Source organism: Mastomys coucha, unplaced genomic scaffold (assembly GCF_008632895.1).
Source record: "Mastomys coucha isolate ucsf_1 unplaced genomic scaffold, UCSF_Mcou_1 pScaffold14, whole genome shotgun sequence".
NCBI classification, from domain to species: Eukaryota; Metazoa; Chordata; class Mammalia; order Rodentia; family Muridae; genus Mastomys; species Mastomys coucha.
The window spans coordinates 109440419-109445498 of record NW_022196896.1 but is presented as its reverse complement, the minus strand read 5'-3'; the positions used below and the strand labels follow the sequence as shown (position 1 = coordinate 109445498).

The window sequence follows — 5080 nt, the reverse complement described above, 5'->3', positions numbered from 1 at the left end:
CACTCTCCATCTAGCTGTGGTCCAGGCACCATAGCCAAGACAATTCTTTCCTCTGAGCATTTCACTTGCCCTTTCTTCCATCTAGAATGCTCTGTACTTGGAGCTCTGACATTTGGCTCCTTAGCATGCATAGCTCAGCGAAGTGGTATTTTAGTATGAACTTCAAAGATTATCCTAACTCAGCTGACCTCTCTAGTCCTTTCCCACCTCACCCAGATCACCACCCACCTTCTCCCGCTTACAGTTTTAGTATAGTAGATGAAAATTCATGACATATAGACATATATATGGATTTGTTTACTATCTATTTACCCTCTGCTGATACATGGGTGCTTCATGAAGGATGACTTCTATCTTTTTCTCTATTATAAACTGGTCCCCATCATCACTTATGGCTTAGGTGGCTCTCTTATGTTTGATGAGTGGGTAAAATGCTATGCAGAAGTAGTGCTTGATTTTGTATGCTATGCTAATGTCTTTTCTTCCTTCTTTCTGTTCTAAGCTGAAATAAATGTTTGTGCAGGAAAGCATGCAAAATGTTGCTTGCCAACAGCAAGGCAAAGTGTATAATTTCTTTAAGAAGAAACTGCAATGTTATGTGCAATATAATAGGTATACCCATGGGAAACATTTTCCTGCATAGTCAACACTGTAGTAGCACCCTTTTAATGGATGGGGATAAACTTTAAATGTGAAACGACCCTCATGAGCTTCTGTGTTGGAACACCTGATCCTAGGTTAGCTGTATTGCTTTTGTTGTGGGAACTTCAGACATGGTGCCAAGCTGACAGATGTAAGAACATGAAGGAGATTTTTGTGGGGTGTGGTCAGTTCTGTTTCCTCTTCTCTAGCTCTTGGGAGTTCAGGATGTGCCAAGGTGTAAGCAAGCTGCTGCCTCAAGTGCATTCAGATGCTTTAGAGGCTCCGCCTTCCCAACAACGTTGGCTTATTTTCTTTGAATTCTAAAATAAACCTCTCCTCCCTCAAGTGACTTCTTTCAAATGTTTTGTCACAGTGACCAGAAAAGTAGATGACACAGCGGGCTTGCTTTAGAACTGTGTGTGGTCTAATATAAACCCTATATAATAATATCATTTATACAAAACATTCTGTTCTATGATCAAGTGGTACATTTTTCAGCCTGTTTTTGTCAGCCTGGAGAAAGCTGGAGCAAAGAAACCAAAACAAGATATCCCGCTATGTGGTTGTACGTGGAGTGGCACAAATAATAGATAGCCAGTTGTGATGGATTTGAAAAGGATTTAAGTCCCGAAAGTAAAATAGATGCCTGTTGCCTCTAAGATTTTAGGTGAAGAGCCATTTTCTCCTAAGGTCGGCTTTTCCTGGAAACCAATTGTCAATTCTCTGCCAATTGCAACCGCATACCATATAGATGAATGCGCAGTCATCCTCGATCATCCAGGTCAGCTGCAGAAGCCAAGAAATACATTTAAAAATAGATGTCTGGTCTAGTCCAACAATGTGCAGAAAATAACTGAGAATAAAATCCTTTATCTTAGAGGACCTTCATTTCCCCTCAGGACCAAGATACTTTTCTAGTAGAACTGTTAGCTCTTTCTCACTCCAGGCTGGTGTGCTGAGGTGGAGTGTGGGGTTGGCATCACCCCTTAAGCTTTTCTCTCTGCGCTATTCACACTCTTCTCCAGGATGAGGGCAAGGTTGTAAGAGGGCTATAGTCATATAGTTCAGTCTTCATTTCAAGGTGAGGAATACTTGACAACAGGAAAAATCCCATTGAGACTGAGGAATGGTATGGCAAGTTAAACGTGTAGATGTGGTACTCTGGCTTTTAGTCTTTTTCCTCAAGGTGGCAGATGGAGATGTATGATCAGTTTAGCTGGACATGGGAGAGAGGGATGAGATGAGGAAGAGGCAGAGGGCAAGGACATACTATCAAGGAATAACAAGTTAAGGGCTCAGACTACAGCATTGCATTAAGTCCTCATTGCTTGGGGTTTTACGTCTAAGGAAGCAGGCAAAGTTTCAATGTAAGAGAAGACAGAAACTATGAGGATACTATTACTAGACTTTCGGTCAACATTACTTTTTAAAGTCATTTTTCTCATCCCTGTGGCCAAATGGCTAAAAAGAAATGGGTTTATTTACCTTTTAAATTTTATTGATTATAATAAGTATGCAAAGTAATAGGTTCTCTGAGGACATGTTCATGCATACTTTTGGGTAACTCTCCCATCTCTGTGGCTCCTATCTCTGCTGTACTGTTTTATCCTTAGAAGATAAGAATAGGTTGATCTTGGCTATGGTCTAGAGGATACAGCCCATCACAGCTGGGCAAACACAATGGTGGGAGACTTCTTGCTCACATTTCCACATCAGGAAATGCCACCACTCACCTGTTTCTTTCTTTCTTTGTTTGTTTTTTCGCTTTCATTTCTTTTCAGCATTGCCTTTAATCCTTTGTATATAGTACTCCCTTTAGACCAGTTCTTCTCTCTCCAGTTAGTCCTCTATTCAAATGTCCTAACAGATACAGACAAAGGTGTCTTGTGTTAATGTCATAGGCATCACTACATATTACTGCTTTTATTCCAATCCACTCACCATGAAGAGAAGATGGATCATCACAGAGGTTTCTTCTCTGTGCCCCCGTTGTATCTGTCCCTCTGTCTCTGTTTCCACCTTTGAGGTGGAGTAATTTTATATAGGTAAAACTGGCCTAGAACTTATAACCCACCTGCCTCAGCCATCCCAGTACTGGAATCACAGGTATGTGCCACCATGATTATGAGAGTGATTTGCTTTAAATATGATTTTAAACTTTTTTTATTGGTTCTTTAAGGCTTTCATATCATGCACCACAATCCCACACACCTTCCCCTCCTCTCATACCTGTCCTCCACCCTTGCAACCTCCTCCCAACAAAGAAAAAACATCTAATTGTGGAAGCTGTAGTGTGTCACAGCGTGTTCCACAATAAACTCTTTTATTCATACTTGTTTGCTTGCAAATGTTCATCGCAATGGGTCGTTGGTCTGGTAAAAGTCCTCTGGGTTCTGTTATTCTCTCAGTACTGGGACATCACTAGGACTCCTCTCACATATCCTGTTGTTACCTGGTGTCACAGAGATCCTACACGTTTGGATCTGTAGGACAGGCCCCTTCATGCAATCTAGCATTTCATCTATGGGGTAGATGTTGGAGTGGGCCACTTCAAAGTCCTGAATCTGAGCCTGAGAGGTATCTGAGATGGCCAGCCAGCTAGCCCTCCCACTCTCACACTCTCAGGGCCTACACACTGGAAACAAGGGCCAGCTCTACCCTGGGACCCAGGTGAGGTACAGAGCCAGCTCTTTCCAGTGCTGTAGCTCATGAGGGACACGGTCAGTTCCCTTACTCTCATGAACCTTGGGCCAACTCTCCTATTTGCCATAGATAGTGAAGGACAAAGGAGGGGAGGAGGGTGTCTCTCCTTCACCTGCTCCCTTGCCCAGGAGAAAGAGGCAGAGCCAGCTCTTCTGCACTTATGCCCTCTAGGCTGGCTTATCCACAGCCCCCATATCCAGAGTCAGCTCTATTGTTCTGCCCAGGTGAGGTGCAGGCCTGCTCTCCAGAGTGCTACAGCAGGTTAAGTGACACGGACAGCTCTTCTGCCTGTCATAGGTTGCAAGGAATGGAGAAGAGCATCTTTGAGCACCTCACTCGTGCTCTCCTGAGTACTTCAGCTGGCTAGGGTGGGGTCAGCTCTCCTGCTTTCATTCCTCTAGGGACAGCTCTCACATGATGTCCAGGTCAGGGGTGGAGCCAGCTCTGCACAACCCTCAGACATCAATATGTCCCTGGGTGGCAGCCCAGACAAGAGAGATATCCACCTAGTCTTTTGCGGTAACAGATACCAGGTACTGCATGGCCACAGACCCAGACATGGCCCCTGGGAGCCCTGGGTGGCAGCAAAGACCAGAACCCCATCATGGTGCTAGGTGGCACCACCAGGTACTCACATCAGGCTGTTCCTTGACTACCCTTGAGTCTTCAGTTCTCTCTTCATTATGCCTATGCCCTTCTGTTTCTCTTTCTCTTCCACTTCTCTACCTCTTATTTGCTCCTCTTAGTGGCATGTGAGGTCTCTGAGTGTCCAGTGTCATCTCAGGAGTGGTCTCAGGAGTGCTATGTCCTTGTGCATTATGATACCAGGCAGGAGGCATCTCAGAAATGGTCTGCCCCACTCCCGGGCCTGTGCAGCTTTGGACTGGTGTTCACCTCAAGCTAGCTCCCTGTCTGAGCACCATGGCCCTAGTCTGGTGATCTCTGGTCTGGTGGTTGTCTCATTCTCATTCCTTGTCGCCTGCCCTAGTGGCCCCTTGGGAGTGTAGTCTATCTATGACTCACTCCTCCTGCCTAGAACCTGTGGTCCCAGGTTGGGCGTTTCTTTGTCTCTAGCTTGGTCCCTGTCCTGGGGACCCATCTGAGCCTGCCTGGCTCTGGACTGGTGATTCTCTCAGGCTTACTTGTAAAGGAAAAATTGGGCTACTCATAAATTCAGATGTTCATAGGTCAGAACACTGAGTGTAGTCATAGCCTCTCTGCCACTTACTGACACACATATGACACAGCAATCACACTGGCAATGCCTCTAGGGGTAGGACAAGAGTGATTTTTAAAGCCTCTATTATTGCACTGAGAATATCTTTTAACATCTCCCAGCCCAATGTGACACTGACTTGTGTTAATTCTGCAGCAGAGGCTTTTCTAAATGTTTTATTTGTATCACTTATTATTATCTCCAAAACTTCTATGAAGTAGGTTTGACCTTCCTCCTCATTTTGGTTTTGAGGCATTTTGTATTTGAGGCAGACCAAATGAGTTATGGAAATGAAAAATTGAAATCAAAGATGGCAGTGGAGTCTTCAGGGATCCATTGCTACAGCTACAGGGGTCAGAACACAGGAGACAGCCAATGAACAGTATTATTAAATCCAGGAAGCTTACTGTTGCTATATTAGAAAGTATATAGGCCATCTAGACAATAGGAAGCTCTGGGGATTGAGGAAAATTAATCTTTCTTGAAGATTGTTAGGTACCTGATTTATGGTTTGTCTTA

The 5080-nt window shown here is 44.3% G+C and overlaps 1 pseudogene; it reads right to left on the bottom strand.

The window, feature by feature from the left end:
• Nucleotides 1-4499: 4499 nt before the first annotated feature.
• Nucleotides 4500-4623, bottom strand: LOC116089636 (annotated as a pseudogene).
• Between the last annotated feature and the right edge of the window lie 457 nt (nt 4624-5080).